The sequence below is a fragment of the Triticum aestivum genome, chromosome 3B (genome assembly GCF_018294505.1).
Source record: "Triticum aestivum cultivar Chinese Spring chromosome 3B, IWGSC CS RefSeq v2.1, whole genome shotgun sequence".
Taxonomy (NCBI): domain Eukaryota; kingdom Viridiplantae; phylum Streptophyta; class Magnoliopsida; order Poales; family Poaceae; genus Triticum; species Triticum aestivum.
The window spans coordinates 839,221,648-839,229,840 of record NC_057801.1 but is presented as its reverse complement, the minus strand read 5'-3'; the positions used below and the strand labels follow the sequence as shown (position 1 = coordinate 839,229,840).

Here is an 8,193-nt window from a genome sequence, read left to right as displayed (position 1 = left end):
GAAGATGTGATATAAACAATGGCAGACAGCTCATTCGAAATTTTAAATACAATGGCCCAGTACTGAATCCCCAACAATCATATATTTTGGCAATTTAAATCCTTGAATCTGCAACAAATCCAGAAATGAAATAATTGTATAGAGAAGAAAATATGGAAGACATTGAGAATGCAATCTCTGTCTGATGCATCTTCATGGGCGCAAATAATAGTTTAACCTATCCAGAAAGTGAAATGATAACCTTAAGAATATGCTCTCCTGAATCAGATTGGGATTGGACCGGAGAAGCTCACCTTGGCCTCTTCACATCAGTCGATGCTTGATGCTCCCCAAGCCGAGCCATGGTCTTGATTGCCGCATCCAAACCTGCTGCAGCACGCAGCACACTCCTATATTTCGGCAAGCCCAAATTCACCTGCATTATTAGATCTGCAAAAAAAATCATTACCAGGATTGAAGAACAAATACACAAGGTTTCACACTTTTGCTAGGACTAAGCTACATAGTACATAATGAGACATAAGCCATGTACCGAAATAATTACTCTGTACCCAAAACCAAATAATTATCTAACCCAAAATAGCTCTTTCATGTATCACATGTTTAGATTCAAATACTGCGGCTGTCGACACCTCTACAACAATACTATGTTATCCTCCATTAATCATTCATATGATCCTTAGATCATCGATCCACCAGTACTGTACTACATGAGTCAGGAAAGAAATCTTCCCTTTTCACAACAAAGATAGCACACTACCCACTTCCTTATTTGTACAATGTACTGTGTGTAATAGTACAAAGCCTATACCCCTTCATTAATCACTCACACTCTCCCACTCATTTTGTGTATATTGTCCTCATTCTCTCTTCTCTACACCATTCCCTTGACTGATACATAGCAGCACTAACTGAATTTTGTCGCTGGATCACACAATGTATCACACATTCAAACTGTCCATGTAAGATTTGGCACACAAGATCATCAACAAGAGTCTCCCTCAATTGCATATACATGCACAAAAAAGAAGTGGAATTCAGAAATTAATCAAGTAGATGTTGTACCTGAACCTCCTGTAGGATTTGGGGGAGGTTGTCAGCTAGCCAGGCGTCCAAGTCCTCATGTGACGACGACGCATCGACGGAGAAAAGGATCTCGGCGGGCGCCATGGTGGAGGTCATGGCGGGTTGGGCGGCGCCAGATCGGATAGAGGAGGTGGAGGGCGCACAGATCCGGGAGGGAGGTGCCGGATCTGTCCAGTGGAGGTCCCGTGGCGGCGTTTGAACCTCCAAGGTGAGCTCGAGGACTGGGCATTGGCGCTGAGCTCCTGGAGAGAAGGAGAGAAAAGGAGATGAGAGAGAGAGAGAGAGAGAGCGAGAGAGAGAAGGCAGGGGAGCGGCGTCATGACCTGGGAGTCGCCGGATGATTCGCGAGGAAGGCCGGGGAGGAGGCGCACGGGAGAAGGAGCTCGGGGTGGTGGTGGCGGCGTACGGGAGCGGCGGCACTCGGGCTGGGCGGGCCGGATCTGGGTCAAAACGTTTTTCCACTTTAAAAAGGACAGCGGGTTGAATATCGAAAACTGTAGGGACTTTTTCGTAAAATTGGCGACGACGTACGACCAGAAACCCACGGTGCTTTATTATTACTAGCAAAAGGCCCGTGCGTTGCAACGTAAGAAATAGTCCACAAGACCATGTAATTTGTGAACACATGGCACAATATTCTATCAACTAAGATGAAATTAAAAGATAAAATGAGCAAAGCTAGAGGATTAATATACATCTCCAGTGACGAGAATAATTGTGCAAAGCAAAAAGGAGAGCAAGGTATCAACAGACTTAGCTTGATACCACATCAATTAACACGTCTGAAATTTGATCCTCAAACGGACCAATCTTGAATTTTTGTTGTTGTTGAATAAATATGAATCGAAGGAATCAAACATATAAAATAATTCTAAGCAATTAAGAATCTACAATTGACACATAATCGTGCTGCTAATAGAAGAATGACCATCTTCTTAAACAAATTTCAGAATGAAAGATATTAAATGGGGAACTTCTGGCTTCTGAGATGATGGAACTGGGTCTTCTCATACTGCTCAAGTACATCCTTACCTTCTCATTTAGGACCTGAAAGCTGAAAAGAAGCAAAAAAGAAAGTCAAATCTGTGGTCATTGAATTTTTTTACAATGTAAACCAAAAATAAGTCTTCCCACAACTACCTTATCAGAGAACTTATATATATTTGAAGGTGTGTCTAGAAGACAATTAATCAAGTCTAACTGATGGATAGCGTTTTTATCAGAAAAGTGGTTATTTCAGTCAGGAACTGATAAAAATGCATCCTATGCTCCAAATGAAAGGTAAATGCTACATTTCGGAGGAAACGGCATTCCAAACATGTTAAGAAATATGAATATAAGCGAAATTTGGGAAAATATTAAAGATGATTTTACTATTCTTGGAAGCAAGATAAGTTCCTTTGGATGTAGTCGAATTCATTTATTGTCCAACATTATAGTGTTACTAACATGTCTACAATGTTAACTAAAATGCTAACTAAGTGGCAACTATTCTGTACCTTGTAGTTGTGTTTTCTCGAGCTCACTGATGACAAGGGAACAACACATGTGACAGAAGGAGGGGGCAGGGAGTTTAGTACATAATAAGCATTCGAAAACAGTCTTTGATGTAAATACACAAGAGACTGGAATCTACAATGTTTAAAGATGGTAATTTCAAAAGGAGTAAGAGCTCGAAACCAGAAACATATGTAGAAAACAAGAGCTACACAGATTTTCCATGGTCAACCATTGAGAAGTTTAACGCCTGAGAGAACTGCATGCACTACATCTGCAGAAGATCTACATTGATCACGGGGAGGCACAACCAACATACTGCTAAATGATAATATGCAGTAAATAAAAGTTAGTAAAATATGATTTTGGTTTCACATCCATTTTCTGTAAAGCAGCGGCTCCTGCCATCAAATGCTGATGGGGAAACTCTGACCTGTGAATGTCCATTACTTTCTTCCTTAATAGCTACACAAAATGTGTAACAGATGAATAGGGGCAGGTTCTATAGCAAGACAAACCAAGAGGAACATCTAGCCTACAACCATGTTAGGAACCGAAGAAATATAGCTACTGGAACATATTATTATTTTCAGTCAACTTACATATATAGGGTGTAGTTTTTCCCCACCCCATCTTTACTAAAATGAAGCCAACGAAAAACATAAATAAGTTCAGGTCTGTGTGAATGAACACACAGCCACACACATCAGGAAGCTACCTACATACAGACCAAAAATACCAGCCGCATTTCGCTAGCTACTAAGCACCGGTACACAGGATTTATCTTATCACTGATCTAAAAATTTATGCTTCCAGTCAGTGATACTGCTCAACAGGGTCTTTGCTCGGCCCGAACCAATAAATGGAGGTGCCAAGCTAAATGGGATATAAAAAAAACAACATCGTACCTCAGAATCAGTAACCAAAGACCATTGGCTAGATGGAGATGGAGTAGCAGCAATTCCCAGAAATCTACAAATCTGCTGGTTTGATCTGAAGGTATTTTCTAATTTTTGGAAGCAGAAATCACATGAAAAGTCACCTAAAAAGGAGCATCATAGGAACTTATAGCGAAAGCTGAAGAGATGAGAATTCTGGGCAGCAAACATGCCCGTGCATTGCAACAGGAGAAAATAAATAAGAACGGGAAGTATCGCTAGTGATTTCAGCCATCTTAACCATTGAAGAAACTTTTATAAATTGAGATAATTCTGATTGAATCCATGTGAACCCAAAATAAAACTATCCTTATTATGGATCAGAGCAGCAGGACATATGTTCCTTTATTGAACAACAAATATCATAAGCACATTCCAATTTGGGCCATTTCATGTGCATTTTGGTGAAAATATTAAAATGTCAAACTAATGAATAGAGGGTTAAAAATTGTTTTCTGTTAAATATGGCAAACTAATGAAATTATGAATACAGTGTTATTTATCTATCATCTCTCAATTTGGAAAAAAACATCAAAAGAGGTTACAGATTGGAGACGATAGCACAACAAAATTGAAGGTCTCACCTAGTTGACAAACGAAGGGAACAACCAAGGGCGGGTGATCCTCTTGGATTCCAGATCAATAAACACAGCGTGGTGCTTCACTACGTTCGCCCCAACTCAAGGGAGACAGTAGATCCATTAGAAATTCATTCCTCCTTCCTGTCGCAACTCCACCTTCTCCTGCAGCAACAGCCAAACCCTAAAACACCGAGCTCCTCTGCATCTCAGCGGGAAAGATAGAGAGAACGGATTGCATTTCACCAGCACACTTTAGAACAGGAGTTGATGGATGGCGTCTGGAGCCGAACCCTAGTAACAATTGTGTATTATTGATTGGCACAATCAGAACCTAACTAACAACCACCTTTCAGTTTCAGTAGATCTATAGATGTTGCATCCCACTTCACGTCCTAAGATGGTCTAAAAAATTCACGTCCTAAGTGAACAGAAGCACAAAGGCTTCCATTAACAAAATAGAATTTTCATAACAAAATCTCTGCTATAAAGGATGCAACTATGGCGAAGATATGCCTACGTGTTTACCTTACATCATCAGAAGTTCAGAACTGATGCTAGATTTATTTTTATAGAGACATGCTAGATTTGATAATACAACAGTATTACATGCCACATGATCCATTTGTGCAACGTCTGCCCTCCAAATCTTATTTAAGTGCTGGAATTAAAAGTGCAAAGTAGTGGGACATCGCCCCCCCACGCATTGAAATTTTTGGATATTAACAATATGACTTTAAGGGGGTAAATCCTCACTGAACAGTAAGCTCCCATGCTAATCTAATAAAAACAATTGATCAAAATATGCAGGTTTGGCCCCTATCACAAAGCTACTACCTAATGTGCCTTATTGGAATATAGTCTGCCACAATCAAAAGATGAAATAAACAGAAGCAACATTGCATTAGGGAGGTTCATTGCGTACATTCCAGATGTACTTGGCGACGACCATGGTAGTCTCGATGGTGAGGGCCAGAACCTTCAACCCGGATGCTCCTCCGGACGCCCCACACCCTTGCTGACACCGACTTCGCACGGATGGCTGACTTGTCCTGCACCCTGATTTGGCACTGACAAAGATTTTACTTTTAGGAAACAAAGTTATCCATAATGTGAAAGCACTGTAATTGTGCGGCATAGCAGAAGGACATTGACTTTCTGCTTGCAGATTTATCACCTCTAGAAACGCTTGCCAAATTGCCACAACGATAGAGACCCAGCCAGATTAGTGATCTATCTTAACTCTCAAGTATTAACTTATTAAATGTACAATTCAGATGCAAGTGCAGTAGATTACTGCAGTTCAACACTAAATGTACAACCGACAATTCAGATTTTAGAGGGCAAGCACTGTAGAATAGCATATGCGACTTCACATCGGGTCCCTAAGGTGTCGTGCAGCCACTCTGCGGATCCGACAGGCTCAGCCACGGTATGGAGCACACGTACCTCCATATCCCGATAATCAACATCATCATGACACTCGAAGATGCCCAGGCAATTCTGAACCTGACATCCTGACCTGATGGCTTAAGATTTTTCTGTTCTTCAATCTCTACATCCCAAATCAATTCTGGATCATCCAAAACAATAAAAACGTTAGTAAGTACTAAAAGGGAAATTAATGACCAAATTCGGATCTTTCTACATGTATTAGACATGCAAAAGTACTGATTGCACATGCATCAGATATTTGCATACTTGGATGGACTGGTTGCATCAAAGATAATTAAGCTCTCAGTGTTAGAAAGTATAATGCTTATATACTGGTAGAATCAAGTTCCTCAAGCATGGTGTTGCAATATTGCTTCTGGCGTCTAGCTCGTCTTCCCATCGTCCTCCACATATGCTAGTTAAACCAAAACAGTGGAGATAAGACAGCAAGGAAGAGGGTCAGTGTTGTACCTCATTGCAATTGAAATAAATCTAATTCGAAACTGTTAGTAACCACGAATTGCTCCAAACTGCATGAAATAAGAAAATTAAATTACTCATATACAGAATGATTAATATTGGTCATGCAGTCAGCTGAACAGAGAATAGCATGTTGTACACGCAAGATAACAAAATTAACACTAAGTAATTGTAATGATCAGAAGCAAGAACTGCACACTTAATTTAAAGGAAAAACCTCAAAATCCTAGCATTGCCGGAAGATCTCAATACACGTTCATAGGAGAGCTCTAGCTACTTCCTTCTCTTTTGTGGGAAGAGAGCTGTCTATTCTCTTAACTACAATATTCAGCATTTAACTATTTCATAAGCATCAAAAGAAACTGAAGTTTGTAACCAAACATGTACATATTCTTCGGTTCTGTATTGCCCAAACAATTTATGGACTAAAATGCACGTGAGCAAACGTACAACTATCTTTGAGTTCCTTGCAGATTGTAAAAGAAAACAAAGACATAACATTAAGATGGTAGCTAATTTGCATTGCTAATGGAAAAACAACATGTGTGTGTAATGAAAACAGATCGAACTGGACATGTGTTGTCAACCTCAAGGATTTGCCTTCTGAACAAATTCAGCAAAACAGATTACCTGGCATATAATCACCCAGTCGCTCCCAAGGTCCAAAATCACATGCAGTCCTCCTGCTTAGTTGCTGATTGATGGATGAGATGTTGGCGGAGGTATTGGCTGGTGAGGGGCGAGCAAGCGGCCTCCATGGCTGTTGCCCATGGCGTGCAGGTGGCTGACTGTGGGGCTGCAGCAGATGGCGCCGGCGACGTGCAGCCACGGTGCTGCACAGGCGAGGTGGGGGAGACACGGGAGGAGGCACAGGAGACGGCGGCCGGGAGCTGCGCAAGAGGCCGGTCATGGCGGCGGTCGGACGTCGATCCCGTAGCTCCTGAAGATTTCCTCTTCCGCCTCGGCATCCCGCTCCTCGACGGCGATGAGGGCACGAAGGTCGTCGATCTCGGCGGCGAAGCGACGGAGCTCCATCTGGACCTCGGCCTTCTCCTTCTACAGGCGCCACATCATGGCCATGGCCTTGCTGGCGGCGCTGGCCGCGGCGAGGCGCTCCTCCTCCATCTCACCCCACAGCGCCCGCGTCTCCTCCTCCGCCTCCACCCTCGCCGCCCCTCTTCCTCGCCGCCCCTCTTCCTCCCCGTCCATGCCCCCGCCCCTCTTCTCCCCGCCCGGCATCCACATCACGGAGCGCCCCCGCCCCTATTCTTCCCGCATCTGCTCGGGAGGCGTTTTTTTCTTTTAACTCGCCCATACCGGTTGACTTATTATTTGGATTGCGGGTTGAATACCTACAACTATAGGATTTTTTTTGCAAAAATGACGACGACGTACGACCAGAAGCGATCCCTGGTTTATTAGTAGGTAGAGATTAGGTAGAGAGGCAGAGAGGTAGAGATTTCCCGGCCTGCTTTTCTTCGCCAACAGAGATACCCTGTAGGAAAAAGACCCTGACACGGGAGGCACGGCAATGTGGAACATGTCGGCACTCGGCACCATGTGGTGCACTGTGCGGAAGCACAGCTTTGGACACCCGTGGAGATCACCGGGCAGCTAAGACGGCGGGTCCTCATTGTCACGACGACCACCACCACCTTGAGTAAGTTTATTATCCTGGTCTTGGCTACTAGCTGCACACGGCACGTTGTACCCGGAGCCGGAGGTTGTGGCTCTCCTCCGTCTACTTGGCTCATGTGTGAGTGCATGCCCACGTACGTTACGTGACACCATGCAGTAGCACGTAGGCTGGCTTGGATCAACATGTGATCTGATACAAGACCCACATGATCTGATACTCCTCTGAGCTACGTGATCTGATACAAGGCTAGCTGCCCGCCAGCGCGCGGTGTGTGTGATCAACATGGGTGGGCCGGCCGTGGTCAATACGTTCTGATGTTTTAGTGAAGCAACCAAAGCGCGGCTGGAGCAGGAGATGCATTGGAACTTGTTCTTAAAAAAAAAGAAAAAAGAGGAGATGCAACGATAAGGGGAAGAGCAGCACTAGCAGCGTGGACGTACAAATTAACAATGTGCCCGTCTTTAGCTTTACCGCATGTAGGTGCGCTGTACAAAAAGACCTACTGGTGTCACAGCCGGGCACAGTGCCACAGGCCCACAGT

General features: G+C 43.4%; 1 long non-coding RNA gene across 2 annotated transcripts; it reads right to left on the bottom strand.

Annotated features, from left to right (window-relative positions):
• Positions 1 to 1,927: 1,927 nt before the first annotated feature.
• LOC123072824 (uncharacterized) lies at positions 1,928 to 7,211 on the bottom strand. Of its 2 annotated transcripts, XR_006435433.1 has the most exons (6): positions 6,644 to 7,211; positions 5,025 to 5,948; positions 4,106 to 4,264; positions 3,492 to 3,625; positions 2,586 to 2,611; positions 1,928 to 2,140 (listed from the first exon to the last, which is right to left on the bottom strand). It is a non-coding gene; the product is annotated as an uncharacterized lncRNA (long non-coding RNA). The 2 variants fall into 2 exon arrangements; XR_006435432.1 differs by having other exon boundaries at positions 5,025 to 7,211.
• Between the last annotated feature and the right edge of the window lie 982 nt (positions 7,212 to 8,193).